The sequence below is a fragment of the Lissotriton vulgaris genome, chromosome 2_1, assembly GCF_964263255.1.
Source record: "Lissotriton vulgaris chromosome 2_1, aLisVul1.2, whole genome shotgun sequence".
Classification (NCBI taxonomy): Eukaryota; Metazoa; Chordata; class Amphibia; order Caudata; family Salamandridae; genus Lissotriton; species Lissotriton vulgaris.
The window spans coordinates 445,218,209-445,236,161 of record NC_141687.1 but is presented as its reverse complement, the minus strand read 5'-3'; positions in this window follow the sequence as shown (position 1 = coordinate 445,236,161).

Sequence of the window (17,953 nt, the reverse complement as noted above, 5' to 3'; positions counted from 1 at the left end):
GCACATTACAACGCTTGATCTGTATATGACTTGCCAAAAGTGTCAACTCATAACCGGACAACCTTGCGCTCGTCAAGTGTTGAGTTTTCGTTCGATTCAAGAGAGTGTCAACTGCATGCGGAACCATCACGGTAAGCATATTATCCATGACCAGACCTGCGGACTGTCGAATGGAGACCGCAGCCGCCGCTGCCGCTCTTAGAGAACTCGGCAATGCTCTAGCTACTGGGTCTAAGGTCGAGGAAAAATATGCACATGGACGTTGTTTGCCACCAAATTGTTGCGTCAAAACACTCAACGCACAACCTTCTCTCTCGTGAACGTATAATGTAAACGGCTTACTGTAATCAGGAGTACCTAACACAGGAGCCGAACACAACGCGTCATGCAGTTCAGAAAAAGTTTTCTGACATTCTTCAGTCCATACTACTATAAAGAACAAGGGAACCCGCTAGGTAGGCAAGGACCTGGGGTATCAATTTAACGAAAAACACTGGCCCTTGGCACAAAGATAGAAGGTTATAATAATTATAGGCCACAATGAACGCTATAATAGCAAAAAAAGTCCAGCCGGACTTGCAAATGTATTCAATAATTCATTAACCAGTTGGAGAAGAGCAATAAAACAGTGGGACACACTCCTGTATCCACAAAGCTTACACAGACTAAGAGACAATACAAACATATAAAAATGCATCAGGCATGTAAACAAAAAATGGAGCAAGAAGGGGAAATCTGTAATACGCTTGCTTCACATATGTGGGGAACAAAACATTATGCACATAATAGTGAACTAGTGTTAAGCCCACATATCATGTCGACGGCGTTTCGATCCTTTCACGGATAGTGGATCATCATCAGGACTACCATTGTTTGCCTGAAAAAAGCATCAAGACGATGGGAATTGCCACGGTAATTCCAAGGTGCTGGGGCGGACTGGGTCACAGCTGTTTAGCCGGGGTGCGTCAGGGCGCTTGTACCTGAGGCATCAATTTTAAGGCAGCTGTGCTTGGATCATGGAAGTGCTACAGCTGGAGGCGAGGTATCTTAAGAGTTGCTGCGTGGGTCTTGGGGCGACCTAAGGCATCAATGATTCGAGCAGCTGTGCGTGGATCATAGAATGCTACGGTTGGAAGCGAAGCATCATGCGTTTTGCTGCATGGGTCTTGAGGTGACCGGAGTGGCGGAGTGGGAACGACATGGAAACGGCGTTTCCATGTCGTTCCACTGAGGACGAAGGTACCGACTCAGCGTATTTTCTTGCTGAAGTTACGGGTCCACCATTCTTTTGGACCCCCTCCGGTTCCACAATCCCTACTAGCGACCTCGTATTAACTCCACAAGCGCCGCCTTGTATTTGTTTAGAAGCGACAGTGTATTAATCCTTCAAGCGCTGCCACTACGGTCACCCCAAGACCCATGCAGCAAAACGCATGATGCTTCGCTTCCAACCGTAGCATTCTATGATCCACGTACAGCTGCTCGAATCATTGATGCCTTAGGTCACCCCAAGACCCACGCAGCAACTCTTAAGATACCTCGCCTCCAGCTGTAGCACTTCCATGATCCACGCACAGCTGCCTTAAAATTAATGTCTCAGGTACAAGCGCCCTGACGCACCCCGGCTAAACAGCTGTGACACAGTCCGCCCCAGCACCTTGGAATTACCGTGGCAATTCCCATCGTCTTGATGCTTTTTTCAGGCAAACAATGGTAGTCCTGATGATGATCCACTATCCGTGAAAGGATCGAAACGCCGTCGACATGATATGTGGGCTTAACACTAGTTCACTATTATGTGCATAATGTTTTGTTCCCCACATATGTGAAGCAAGCGTATTACAGATTTCCCCTTCTTGCTCCATTTTTTGTTTACATGCCTGATGCATTTTTATATGTTTGTATTGTCTCTTAGTCTGTGTAAGCTTTGTGGATACAGGACTGTGTCCCACTGTTTAATTGCTCTTCTCCAACTGGTTAATGAATTATTGAATAAATTTGCAAGTCCGGCTGGACTTTTTTTGCTATTATAGTGTTCATTGTGGCCTATAATTATTATAACCTTCTATCTTTGTGCCAAGGGCCAGTGTTTTTCGTTAAATTCTTCAGTCCATGGCAAAGGAGTCGGAACATCCTTGCACGTGAGAGCTAACAATGGCTTCGCTAGCAATGAAAAATTCGGAATCCACTGTCTGCAGTATGACGTAATACCTAGAAAGGCACGCACATCTCTCTGAGTTGTTGGCACAGTCATGCGAGCAATCGCTGCAATTCTTTCTGGGGTCAACCTTCTTCCCTCCTTTGACAATAAGTGACCTAAATAGGTTACTTCTTGACAGCAATATTGCAACTTAGAAGGTGACACCTTGTGATGTAAGTCACATAGATGCTCTAACAGCGATACTGTAGCAGTTTTGCAAATCTGCTCAGTGTCAGCAGCCACTAACAGATCATCAACGTACTGAATCAAGGCCGCACCAGCCGATAACACAAACGCATCAAGTTGACTCTGAAGGGCTTGACTGTAGATCGATGGACTCTCACAGTAGCCCTGAGGTGCGCGTTTAAACCTGAAGCTGCGACCACCTAATGAGAAGCCGAATAGGTCTCTGCTTTCCTCAGCAATCGGAATGCTAAAGAAAGCATTCTTCAGATCGATTACCGAGAACCAAGAGGCAGAGGCTGGAATCAGGGTCAGTAAAGCTGTGATGTCAGGCACCACGGGAAACTGTGGGATCACAATTTTATGGACTTCTCTCAAGTCAATGACAAAACGGTACACAGGAGGCTTAGATGGATCAGTTCGCTTCAGAATAGGTAACACCGGACTATTGCACACATTTCCCCTAGTTTCCTCGATAACATCCTTTTTGATTAAATCATAAATAATCGCTAATAGCGCTCACTCACCATCAAGAGAGATACGATACTGGGAATACGTGGTAATCGCACATTTGATTTCAATTGGACAACATAAGGTGGTATGTCCAGTAGGCCCACATCATTGGGACCCGTTGCCCACAAAGACTCAGGAAGGGAACTCAATTCTGGTGGGAGCTTATCAGTTGACAAGTACATAAGAGAGATTACTCTTTGACCTAATGTAAGCTCCACTCCCGTAGGAGAGCAATACAAAGTCACATATAACCGCTTCAACAAATCCAGACCCAAGAGCTTCTCAGCACAACCAGTAGTTAAAATCAAAGGAGCCTCTAGCTCACGTGGCCCGATCGCAAGGGACAAAGGGCTAGAAACTGGATTGCTAACCGGGGCGCCAGAGAATCCAACGGAAACATTTGTTAAGCCAGACAAAGGTGCGCCAGGGAGTTTCAAATGCATGATGGAACTTTTTGCTGCACCAGTGTCCAACAGAAAAGGCTCAACTACGCCTGATGTGACAACTGCGACGTAAGGCCCTCTCTGATCAACCGGAACTGATACGACTCCCTCTCTTTGTCTATGGCTGTCCTAGTAATTACCGTCTGCATCAATGTCATGCTCGACATAATAGTCATCCACATGATACTGTGTAGATCTACAAGACGATGTATTTCGTCGATCAAAACAATTGTCTGCATCCGATGAAGGAGTAGAACGCTCATTTTGATTTTGAGAGGTGCCACGACCTCTACCTCGAGATGCCTGCTGAGGACCACTACGACCTCCTCGGGCCGAAACACCATTATTACGATCACGTAAAACAGGACAATTAAACTTTAAATGGCCCTCACCCCTACAATATGCACATTGATTATACCCAAGCATAGATCTGGGTGTAGAAGAGTCAGAACGCGACTGGGACCTAGAAAACTGCGACTGTGATCGATTCTGCTGTTGCGAGTCATTTTGATTTGAGCGTGGAGGATATGCTTGCTGCAACAAGACCTTAGTTTTAAGCTCCTTCGTTTTCTTATCTGCATGATCATTTTCTTCTTTTTCCCTATTCTCATAATATTGAGCTGTTGCTAATATTTGAGCAGTGGTTGAAAGAGCCCATGAACTTTCAGAATTTTTCAATTTGTTGCATAGCTCAGGCAACAGATTTAACACGAATTTATCGACAAACAACCGCTGACCTCCCTCAGTGCTCATATCCTGACCACTATGATCGATAAATGCCTCCTCAAATCTGGTAAAGAAATCGGAGACACTCTTGTCTTTCTTTTGTTTGCAAGCAGACAATTTATCCCAGTTGACCCTCATCGCTGGCATAAGTGTCTTCATTAGCGTAATAATTCTTTGGGGCAGATCCGTAATTAACTGCTCAGGCTTAGCCCCGCCAACTTGCCGTCCGTCAGCTGCTACAAGAGCAGCCCAATCACCGCCTAACTCAGCTACGTGATTCTCTTGACGAATTTTTGCCCAAATCGGTTGCGGTACTATGTTACCAAACAACATGTCAATATCAGCAAGGTTCATAATAGTAGCATCCACAAGTTGGGATAACTCCTTATAATAACCTGCCGGATTTTTGCGGGGATCAGGCAAAGATTTTTCACCTGCAAAACTTCCGATCGCTTCCATGGGAGGTGTATCCAAACTCTCTGGAAGTGTGGCAAAATTGCAGGGTTAGCAGCAGGATTACCTGGCATCCACACTGGGGGAATTCTCGCATGGGATACTGACCAGCTTGTGCTTTCGAATCATCGAAATCGTCATCAAACAACACTTGAGGATGTACTGTAGACCTAAAAGCTAACAGACGCTCTAATGCACATCGTACATCGCCACCTACAATCATACCGTTCGAAAACTGACTCTGGAGTTCAGTCATATCGGGCGGTACATTATCTACCTCATCATTATCCCACTCTTCTCTCAAGGATTTACACATTTCCTCGAACACAAATCTTTGTGTGGGTTCATTGAACTGGGAAAACGTATTGAACACTATGCGCGGAGTGTACTTAGCAGGATGTCTAATCCACCTGCGCGCCATAGTGACTAACGTCTCACTCTCCCTACCTCCAGGCATTTGGCTTCGTCTCTGGGAGACATCAGAGACATCGGACCCAAGTATCGGTCCGAAAAGTGGGGAATAGAAATTAGCAACAGCATTAGGTATACGACACCGAACAGAAGGAGAAGAGGAGAGAAGTACAGGGGCAACAATGTGAGGACTGAACGTAGGAGCAGTAGGAGTAGCCAAGATAGCAGAAGTAGCAGGAACAATAGACTGAGAAGTTACAGACAATGGAGCAGTAGGAAGGAGAGCGGGTAAGGGAGCAGGGACAACTTGAGGAACAAGAGGATTCGGAGGAACAGGACCAACGACAGGCTGACCAGCACTCGCCGGAACAACAGGTGGAAGAACAGGAGGAACTACAGGGGCTGTAGTACCCTGTGCATAAGGAGGTGGCGATTTTAATAAATAGGATAACAAAGGATCCTCTATCGATTCCTCTCCCTTCTTATCAGAACTTGACGGTAAAACCGGATAACATTTATCCACCGCCATACGATGTAATCTATTAAAAACTTCCTTGCCCTTCTCGTCTTTGTCTCGCTGATATTGTTCTGCACTTTGCATCATTGTAATAATACCATCTCTCTTATTTTACTTTATCTGCTTGATTTCTTTCTGTTTGGCCTCTTTTCGCCATAACCGAAAGGAATCACACATGGCCGGCCTAGCTTTCCTTTTAAACAATTTTGCTTCGAGATTATCTAAAATCTCAGTTTCAAAACTACCATGTGGTGGCCAACTAAGGACACCATCGTTTTTAGTATAACGGATCCAATATTCATTATATACGATAGGGCCCACTCCGTGTCGACTATAGAGCTCATAAATCGGGGTTCCAACTGGAGGTATCGGACATGAGTCCTCCAACCGGGAATCCGGGCTGCAACATTTAAGAAAAGCAAACAAAGTACTATGGCCAGGCATCGTGCACACTAACCGAGTTTACAAACTTCAAGGGTTATCGAATTACGATGTCCTCGCAAAAATACGAGACCCTCGGTTTTTGGCAATTGCAATCGTCAAATAGAAACCCAACAACTAAGAACCAACAACTAAGAACCACAAATGCAGTGGAACCATGCAAACAACCAAGTTTCAACAACAACAACCAAGGATTCTGGGAGCGACCCACAAATACTTAACTGAAAGAACAATGGCGTCACCAGGAAGGCCCGTCTACATTCTCGCCGTACAAAGGACTACGCCAGGCGCCAAAACAGGTCGACAGTCAGGGCATCAGTCCGTCGCAGCCGTCAGGAGGCGGGAATCTTTGCGGGAAAAGTCTTCGGACCACTTATTTCGACAACAGGATCGATGAAGCGGGGTGCACCTTCCCTCGGAGATTTCACACGAAGTTCCTCACGATCGTCAGGCTTTGGACCGGTACCGCTGATGTCGCCCCACGTAGGGCGCCAACTGAAGGACTGGGCTATTCTAAGGCCCAGCGGTGCCAGGGAACAACACCTGAAACCTGTGTGGGTTACCTGTTCCGGCGTACAAATCACAGAGACACGGGACACTTCCTTCGGCGTCAAAGATCAGCGTTTATTTACTGCAGGGATACAGAGATCGCAAGAAGTACAACATAGTGTAGGTTCTGAGAGTCTGATTCGAATTGCAAAAGTGGATCGCTCCTTTTATACACATTTTCGTCATTGCACAACATGGCGAACAAAAGGTTACAACTCAGTTCCCACAGTAACACTTCAAAAGGGTTGCATTCATGTTTTCAGAAGCCCGGAACATATTTACAGTAGCATTGCCTGTTCCCAACTGTAAAAGCACGTTATCTCAACATTAGGCACATTCCATTCTGGCTGTAAACGAGCTGAAAGAAGAGACAGAAATAGGTGCAAGGAAGACAAAGACAGACAACAGATTGAAAAGAGTGTAGGGGCAATATCGGAAGCGTGATCGTAAGATCAAAGGATTCAAGCCTAACACATGCACGGCTGAAACAATAAACCGGCACGGCAAGATGAGCCTCGAGCGGAGCCATCTGCCTCTGCCGTGTCATCCCCCTAGTCATAAAGACACAATCAAAGGGATAGGCATCTTCCGCAAGAGCTTGGGAAACCCAGGGTCATGAAGCGGACATTGTCCGTTCGTCGGCTACGTGAGGGCAAGAAACAAAATGGATGCCGTATCTAAAATGGAACCCGTGGGTTCAAATGGAGAAACCCACGAATAAGACGAATGCTGCAAAGTAGAGTAGCGAAAACGCGTACACCCACTAAACTCGTCATTTGCGGTTCATAGATACCGAACTTGTCCATATTCGCACAGGCCCAAAACGTCATTACGATTCTCACGGAACCTCAGCATGCACACCTATGCCATGTGACAGGCAGACCTGCCCTTAGGGCCTGTATGTCTGCCACATGGCACCCGAGCCTGCTTTGGGGGGTGCCAGAGGGTGTCAAAGTGACACCCCCTGCACCCTTGTGAAAATCGGTATTTACCGATTCGGTAAATAACGAATCGGTAATGCCCATTCATTCCTATGGGCTTCAAAGCCCATAGGAATGAATGGGCATTACCGATTTGGTATTTACCGACTCGGTAAATACCGAAATCATCCGATTCGGTATTCCAGCACATCTGGAATACCTACATGTCCACCCCATAGATTTACCGATTTTTAATTACCGAATCGTTAAAATTCGGTAATTAAAAATCGGTAAATCTATTTCACCTACATCTGGCCCACAGTGACTTATATTATATATAATTCAACCACGGGGTGGTTTCCCACGTTTCCAGGCTGAGACAATGCAAAATGATGTCCCTGCACAGAGATGCTGCTGGGTTAGTCCATATCCAGACCCACAGCATCAGCGGGCTACTTGGACCTTGTCTTTAATATAACCCTGTTTGAGCTCTGAATGAGTAATAAAATGTGGGGTATATGGTTTTAATTGCTGAATTCTGAGAAGGATGAAATTTTCCTCCACATGTAAGGAGGAACTGCTATGAAGACCCCAAATCCCAGCTCCATGTATGGCTGTCGAAACACTCTGGGAATTATACACTTTCAACAGAGGAGACATAGGGGCATATTACCAAGCAATAGCGATAATTATCGCTATTGCTTGGTTAGAGACAAAAATTTACCGCTGAGCTGCGGCGATTTTTATCGCAGATAGACCTTGGTATTACCAAAGTTTATCGCAAATGCGATAAAAGTTGGCCGCAATGCATGAATATCGCTGAAAAGTCAGCGATATTCAAGCATTACCGAGCTAATGCTCTTAGCCATGTTATCCACCTCCCATTGGATAACATGGCTAAGAACTGCTCAGGGCAGGTGTTAGCTTTTGGAGATATTCGCGCTTAGCGCGAATATCTCCAAAGGTTGGTAATAGGAGATAGCGATGTTAGCGACTGTTTCCAGTCGCTAACATCTTGGCACGCCCACTTTGCATGTCATTAGTGATAAATATCACTGACATGCAAAGTGGGGCCCATGATGGTCGCTATCTCCTACTAGCTGGCGCTAACTGGTGTTATCGACAGCTAGGTAATAGGGAGATAATTTTATCTCCACTTTCTTGGCTTTTAAAGCCAAAAAAGCAGAGATAAACCCCCATGATAATATGCCCCCTAGTCCCTCTGCTTCCCATCCTAGTCAACTTGAGTGCTACGCCTGTTGATCTTCTGAGTTTTAATCAAGAACTCTGAATCTACGAGTGCCAAGTTCCTAAACAGTTAAACATTACGCCTATGTAGCAGAAATCTCCAACACTGGTGTGAACCTGGCCGTTAACATTAAATCTCGTCACCTAGATTTACCGGGCTCACAGGCCATGATGTGTGACTTGCCATAGATATTCTCTAAATCAAGGTTTATTTAATCAATAATTTAATATTCCATAACCAAGTCAAACCCAGCAGCACCTTACGTGAATTGTCCTGACCTTTTGTTACTGGGCAGTTGGAGTCATAAGAGGACTTTAACCTAGTAAAGCATCTCCTCATGTGTTACTACCATCACAGGTAGAACTACATGAACACATCACTTGCTAATAAATGAACTTGAATCCACATTCACGAATTAGTGTTATATTTTGTGGCAGATGTTATGTCAAAATATTAGTTTTAAGGGTTAAGTAACGTAGCAAGTCTTTGCTCATAATGATGAACGAAATCAGGCATTTCAACTCATCCATCCACCAAGGAGAAAGTTATAACACAAATATTAAACTTCTCATTTGACTCTCCACTTTCAGCTTAGACAGTGTAACAAAACATTAAGAAACACAAGACCGCACAAGCAACTTACCCCAAGGCAACCATTACAAAGGTAAACTCATAAAATCCAACGTAATTCATGACTGCCCTTTCTGCCATCCACCCGTCTGATATGAGAAACAAGATTACTAGATGTGAACTCGCACCTCAGAAATTACCTATCAGACCACATAAATCTTTCCAGCACTATCATACAAATGAGTCCCATTCGTACCCACACCTTCCAACTGCATGAATATGAACAAATACTAATTTTAGCCTCAAGCATTAAGACAGATGACAATAACAAATGCCAATTTCAAAAACTTTGAGTCAACTAAAAGAAACCAGGTTTCAGCATATGAATCACAGAAAGTCGGAATTATGTTTCCTCGACGAACTAATCACCACAGCAACTCATAATAAAGCTACCTCTCGGCACAGCATATTTAGTAAAGAATACACTGTATTGCTAAAAGATCATGGACAACAACAGAGGAGGAAATCAGTTCGACAGACCTTTAGTTCGTCCAGTTTTACACCGCCTAAAGACGTGGAGCCCAAACAACGTAACCAAAGACGAGTTTTGGCCCCTAAGAGCCGAGATTGCACTCACATCACACACACAGGAATACTATAACAATCCTTACTTTGATATCAGACTACAACGAAGGTGAAAGACAAAAGAACAGATCCATAATAAAGATTGCAATGCTCACTGTTGAAACAGTAACAACAGAAAACTAAAAATCTCTCAGCAAGGGGTCGATCACAGTATAAGAAGCCTCTCGTTGAATTGTAAACGAGCAACACCGCCATTCTTGGAAACATTCAGTTTAAGGAGCCCACTAATCAAAACAAAACTCAACGCTTAAATAACTGCAGGCTCTCCAGTTCCATGACACGTGTTGAGAAATTTAAATCATGTTATTCAAGCGTGCAAAATAATCGGATATAACCTGTTTTTATTCTAGACAAAACGCCATGGTTGAACTGGGATAGAAAATGGGCCCGAGCACCAAAATAAAAGTGAGCCCAGTGAATTGAAAAGCTAAAAAAGTGGCCCATGTTAGCAAATTGGGTGAGTGTTGAACGTGTAAAGACATGCTGTATTGGTGCTTCGAGGTTTATGGAAGACTTGATGGATTTGAGATTGCTGCAAGCAGTGCTGGCTTGAATGTTAGGGAAATCGACACTAAAACAGGTCCAGCAGACCATAGAATACGTTCACAATCTGACCTGTCAGACCACCTTCGGGAGCGGCCGGATTGTCCTATATGCCTGACAGAATTAATTAATAACATTCACACGTGGCCACTCATTCTGTAGAAGACCCATGATATTCACAGTCAGAAAAAAAATGCGCAGCCTGCTCACAATGGCTGAAAGCACCATTACATTTAAGTTCCTTGCCTTTTTCTCAATCACTAGCATTTTGACAAAACTGAAGCAATCACGGTGTAACCATCCGAAAAAAACATACTGCCCACTGAAAGTTCCCGCACCTATGCAAGAGTATACACATATAACTGTGTATACTACAATGCTGCATTTCCTCGTTTCAAAGAATTCCTCGTGTACTGGAGAGAGCTGGGCTGTGCCTCTGCCCACTCAGGTGTTCATCCGCGCATGGTACAACCAGTCCTGGATTTACAGACTGGAAGATTTGTGGTCTGGATACCAGGCCACTCTGTTTTTCCCGGAACGGTATTTCCCAAGGCGATTCCTATGCATGCAAGGAGGCTCAAGTCTTAACTCCATCTCAAGTCAGAAAAGGATGAGAAGTATATGGTGCAAGCTACACAACAACAAACGAGATCCCAATTCTCATTTTTTTAATATACATAACAATAATATCAAGTACCACAGCAATTGTACAACTAGTAAAAAGACTTGTAGAAGAATTCTAAAAACATTCGAAAGATAAATAGACGGAGCCTGACAAGAATTAGTCGGACCATTATCACTGCCTCTGTTCATGTCTAGCGGAAACGTAAATATCTTCCTCAATAAACTTAAATATTCAGGAACGCATAGCGTTCGTCTATTCCCCGAGTGGTTAGTTGTCAGACCTCGTCCATAGTTCCGTATCCTGTTTCCTGTTGTGTCCGGTGCGGTGGGACAGGATGGCCCTAGGGAGATCTCTCTGGGACCTACACTCAGGGGAATCTTCACGTTTGGGCGTTTTTACCAAACGGCTCCCTGCTGGATCACCTAGAAACGGCAACATCCGCCGCCCGTATCATCCATACTCTTTTTAGATTCACTTTCACTTCCCTAGCAACAAAAGGGACCCAATGAAGACAACTGGCTACCAGTGTTTCACTGGGGCCTGAGGGTCCCTTTAGCTAGTTCTTTGAACACGTGCACTCTATCTCTTTCTATCTGACAATAACAGCCATGTCTAATAATTTAGTGGTATTCAGTACTAATTTTGGCTAGTTGAGTTTGTCTGTTGTGGATACTAACACTCTCCTGTTGTTTGAGTTATGGATTCATAGGGGGCATGAGAGTGTTTTCTTATAACCCTTACTCTCTTGTTGATGGAATTGTTGAAAAGAGATGGTCATTGCATCAGTTAATCCTGCTATTCCAGGCAAAGCGGGCTCAGGCTTTTTTGCTTAACTCGGACAAATTAAAGGTGGTCTTTCAGGGGCAGACTCATTATTTCCGGTCTGAAATTCAAGCAAAAGAATGTATCCTATCACTACAGGGATCAGTGGGTTGAATGTGATTTGTATCACACTGTATTAGTCTGACCCCGGGGCTTTCCATCGTGCTCAATAATTTGAGTATGGTTTGCCTTTCCTCTTAGCTTTCTTTTTTTTCTTTTTCTCTTTCTCGCTTTTACTCACAATATGGCTTGTAGTCTTGGGAGAGAGGAGTGGCTCTAGCTTAGTGGAGGGGGCGGTGGGTTAACTCTGCATCACCAGGGACCGTAGGTCCCCATGCCTCATGTGGTGGGAAGGTGGGTGGGGGAGGACTTCTGAAACAAGCAGAGTTGGATGTGGGGGGCAAGGGGGCTGAAGGGTGGGTGGAGGGCACAGTCATTATCTTATGTGAATTGTCATGGCAATAGACTGTATCTAGACAAGACAACCTGCATAAATATATTTTGCTGCCGAATTCCCCTAAAAAAAGAAAACTTTTTTCATACTTCTGTTAGGTTGAAATATCTACATCTTATAGGGCGGATGGTTGGGAAAAGTAAAATCTAAATTTGCTCCTTAAATGCTTGCGGCCTTAATGATAGAACAAAAGAGGCTTACTTTCCAAGCTTATAAGATATATGAATATAGATGCACTGTCCACTAACGTAATCACGCAACTGAAGCGTAACATTACATCAACCTCTCGAACAAACACAACCCTTAACATTCGGGCGGTGGAAGTGAGCAAGCTAGGTCTCATGTGCAGAGTCGTTTGGAGAGAAGTAAGTGAGAAGCGACTTGTTTTCTTTGGTCCGGTTAAGCGCGGATGTCAGTCCCTTTACCGGTCTCATTCGATCACTTGACTATTCTTTCTTTCTTTTTCTCAGTACCTCCAACGTAAAGTAACCCCCACCACCGGTCCTATGAAGTGAAGCGCGAATTGCATTCACGTAAAAAAGCCTTTTTGCTTTACTTCATTCTCTTTTTCTGGGCCATACGTGCATGCTCGGGTGTTCGCAATACTGCTTATGGGACTCATTGAGTCTTTTTGACTGCACACAATTTTTAAACGATTCTTAAACCTCTTCAAAATAGATGTGTTAGTAACTACCTTGAACGCTTTGTGAATCTCTAAACGAGCACATGATTAAGGGCAAATCAGATTCTTATTAGTGCCCATATTTATAAATAATAGATATTGTGGCAAAAAAACGTCTTTTGCAGAAGTTAGTGGGGGATGTTAATGATCGCAATTTGGTGCTAGAAGCGTAGCATGTACAATAAGCTGGGTTGCCAATGGAACTCAGCCAAGACCTGCATGGAAATGGGTGCATGCATACTTAAATGTTGTTTGTGTTTGTTTGTCCTGTTTTCTATCTTTACAGGTTCGGACACCTGGAAATGCTAGGACAGTCTGGTACAAACTTGTGAGTTTTACAATTTTTGCAATTTTTACACTCACCACTGAGGTTAGGGAACACCTTAGTGTGTGTATACTGCCCAGTGGGTTCTTCTTTCACTACTTTTGTGGTCCTGATGACAGCTCATCCAACTTGGCTATCTTGTGCAGAAACATGTCGACCTTTTGATCACTACATGGACACATTTTGCTCTAACCAAAGGCCAATCGTTTGTCCCTACTTGATTTTAATCTAGAGCTTACTGTGCCTGTATTAAAATTAATTTTGGGTAACAGTTTGCTCTATTTTAATCACACTTATCACCACTTCACTATTCCACTCATGAAAAACCAGCTCCACTGCAATTGCAGGTGTTGTAGCACACCGGTAAGCATTCGGCTGCCCGGTGGAACCCGATGATGAAGCATGTCACCCACTAGGTGGGTGAGTGAGGGTTTTCTTAAAAACCTATAGGGTTTTTGGGCACACTATGTCACATTCCACATTTCTTCATGTTCCCCTCTTTTAGTTGAAGACACTAGCCCTTACGTGTTTTTGCCATAATTTGTAGTCGCTCCTTTGTTGTTATTCATAACGTAATTGGGGTAGAGGAGTGCCTCTTTAACCCTACCTCTCTTGTTGTTTACAAGTATATTTGGCAGCGGGCTCAGGCTTTTTTGCTTAACTCGGACAAATTAAAGGTGGTCTTTCAGGGGCAGACTCATTATTTCCGGTCTGAAATTCAAGCAAAAGAATGTATCCTAACACTACAGGGATCAGTGGGTTGAATATGATTTGTATCACACTGTATTAGTCTGACCCCGGGGCTTTCCTTCGTGCTCAATAATTTGAGTATGGTTTGCCTTTCCTCTTAGCTTTCTTTTTTTTCTTTTTCTCTTTCTGCAAGAGTTTTTCCTCTCTTTCGTTGTGTGCAGTCAACACCTTTGAGTATGGAGGACTTTGGCCTATCTTATTTTAGAGAAGAGGTGGATGCCTTGATGGCAGATCCATCCCTTTTTGCGTACCCACTAGTTGCTCAAACCGTATCCCAAACTACAGAATGGGACAAACTAACGGAACAAAAAAGAAGCCGCATTCGGGCGATTTTGCATAGAACTATGCTCAAAGAGTATTTGAGAAATAACACTGCTCCCAAAGGATTATTAGTAACGAATGCCCCTAGGATTTTTCTTGATGATGCGCTATTCTGAAAGGAGTGAGCGCAAATCGCATGGCATTGCACACGGGATTGGGCAGTACTTATCATGAAAACCGCACTGAGACTCTCAGAAGCTCTCCTAATAGAAATACAACAGACTGAAACCCCCTTTAGAACCACTTTAACGGGGCACAATAAAAGATTGGACAAATGAAATAAGGAAGTCAATGAGTATAAAGAAAACGTAGCTCAGTCCAAAGCTAAGAAATTGCAAAAGGACGTGAAGCCGGGGTCATATGGTGAGGTATATCCTTATTCCTGTCCCGAGTACACACCACCTAATCGAAATAGTGTTGATACTGATGCATCAGGTGACAGTGACTCCAATAGTAGTGGGTCTAGTAATGGCAGTCAGGGAAATAGACAAAGAGGAAGAGGTAGGGGCACAAGAGCACAAGCACATCAACCTTGGTATCCATTCCCACATCACGGGGGGTACCAGCAACCTTTCCAACAACCTCCTTTCCCACCCATGATGGGGTGGAATCCACCACACATGCCTTACCCACATTACCAACAGAACATGTACCAACACCCTTTTTTAGAACGGGCCAGGAGAAGCAGGGGCAGGAGAAAAGGAACCAACCAGGTTCACTGGGTACCGGACGAAGCTGTAGGAGACAACACACACAGCAAAACCCAGGCACAACGGGCCGGCCCCAGCAACCAGAAAGTTTAATTTCTCATTTATCCTCTGTGGTCCTAGACCCCGAAGAAAGTGCTGTTTTGGAAAGAGGATTGGGCTTTATTCTGACAGCACGTTTGAAACACTTTAAATTACATTGCGAATTGTCTGACTTTTTCCGCAAAATGCGACTGAAAAACTTTTTTGAGAACAGGAATGAGGAGGGCTCACAGTCTGATACCAACAAAACCGGATTCAGAGTGAAATCCACCTTTACTCCTCCTGTCCATATTGTTCCACCAGAGATTATTACTTTTGAGCAGGCAGTGTTTAGCGAAGTTGAATCATTACAAGAACCAACTCCATTTAGGAACATGAAAGCCACTGAATACCAGGCATTACAAACCGTCCAACAGATCCCTAATATTGTCATAAAACCTGCTGACAATGGGGGAGGGGTTGTAATACAGGATACCACCTCATATGATGCTGAGTGTAGACACCTCCTGAGTGATGGCATCAACTACAAACGTTTAGAGACAGGGTAAAGTGGGGGGGGGGTGATAGCAATAGTATTTAAAGAAAGCACAAAAGTACAATGGTTAGATACGCTTAGTAATGAGCAGTTAGAGATAGGCCTGTTCAGGTTCACTAGCCCAGGGGCGGAAAGCTGGGAGGGCGCACTCCCACCAAATTCCAAAGTAAACTTTGTAAGTACGGTAACAGACTTTATCGCTACACAGATTGTGGCCTCCAGGAGTTTCATACTACTGGGGGATTTTAATTATCATGGAAAAGCTATTTTAGTCCCGGAGGTGGTGTTTTTATTGTCAGTATTGGCAGATATGGGTCTAACTCAACTAGTCCAAAGCCCCACCCACACAGCTGGCCATACACTGGACATGATCTTCTCAAACAACGAAAACTTGTCATTCAGGGACTCTTGGCCCCTGATCCGGACAGATCATCATTTAATCTCCTTTTGCTGTCCAGAGGCAGTGAATTCGGAAATCGAACGGCCAGATAGATTAAAACAAAAAGCCTCAAAATCCAGACCATGGAAGAAACTGGACATAGAAGCTTTGGTAGAAAAGTTCCCTAGCCTCAATGAGCAGGCTAAGGAAACAGGCGAGGCCGACACAGAGTCCTTATTGGCCAAATTCAATCAAGCTTTAACTCAGACTCTGGACGTAGTGATCCCAGAAAAAGATAACAAACAGGGACTGAGACGTAACTCGGCTCCCTGGTACTCAGGGACTCTAAAAACGGAAAAATCTGCCTGTAAAACTCTTGAAAGAAAATGGAGAAAGACTAAACATGAGAATGACAAAATAAAATACAAAGCGGCGTTAGCAAGTTACCATCACAACATTAAAGGGGCCAGATGCACTTTTATTCAGACACAAATTGAACAGGCAGGGAACTCTGTAAAGACTCTGTTCGACATAGTGAAGAGTTTTTCCTCTCCGCAGGCATGTCAACAACTGCCGGTGGAAACACTAGAGCTGTGTAAAGCACTAGCCTCTTTCTTTCAAGAGAAAATTGACCGGATATACGAAAACTTCCCAAAAAATAACGGTCCTTGCGCAGCCGTACCGGGCACTCCCAACGGCGAGCCAGTAATGGGTCTCAAATACTTTGAGCCCATCTCACGGCAGGAGGTCATCCGACACCTGCAAATGGCAAAATCAGGGTCCCCAAGTGACATCTGCCCGCCTTACATCATGGCAATGATGGCGTCCTGTTGTGCGCCGCACATTCAGGAGATCCTGAAACTCCTCGATGGCCAGCGGCTGCATTCCCATGATATGGAAGGAGGCCCACGTACGCTCAATTCTTAAAAAACCCTCCGCCGATCCAGAGGTACTAAGCAATTACAGACCTATATCACTGCTACCCTTGCTAGCAAAAATTTTGGAGGCTCACATCAACAGCCAACTGAGCCAGTATCTGGAGTCCAATAATATTCTGGACATGTCGCAGTCCGGTTTTCGACCGGGCTTTAGTACTGAGACAGCAATTCTGGCTATCACAGATTCCATCAGACGTACATTGGATGAAGGGAGATCGGTGATGCTCATCCTACTGGACCTCTCCGCAGCATTTGATACTGTGTCCCATCAACTGCTGGCGGAGAGGCTCCAGAACTGTGGTATCAGGGATCATGCACTGAAGTGGCTGGTCAATTTTTTGTCTGATAGGAAGCAACAGGTCCTCATGGGCTCATTTAAATCATCTAAATACCTATTGAAGAGGGGAGTCCCACAGGGCTCATGCTTAAGTCCGACCCTCTTCAATATATACACGGCCCCACTAGCTAGAATAGTGCGGCATTATGGTTTTGAGGTCGTCTCATACGCAGACGATACTCAACTGATTTTCCCAGTTGGGAAAAATCTGGTTGAGGAAAAAACGCGCTTTGCCCAAGGAATGTTGGCCATCTCTAGCTGGATGGCTGAGTCCTGTCTCCAATTAAATCCGGAGAAAACAGAGTTGATGTTTCTTGGGAAAAAACAGGACATCGAGCTAAACAACTGGTGGCCAGCCGAACTGGGGGCCGCTCCTGTCCCTTCAACTTCTGTGAAAAGCTTAGGGATACAGCTTGACGAGAACCTTTCCATGAAGAAAAATGTGAGTAACATTGTAAGCTCATGTTACTACAGTCTACGACTGCTACGGAAAATTATTCAGTTTCTGCCCCTTAGCCATCGCAGAACAGTGGTGCAAACCCTGGTAATTAGTAGGATTGACTACAGGAATGGGTTGGGATGACTTGCTGTTGCTGATCACTGGATTGCTGGTTGGGAGCTCTCAGCTCTCATTGGGAAATCGGCACAATTCGGGGACTTTGCTCATGAAATT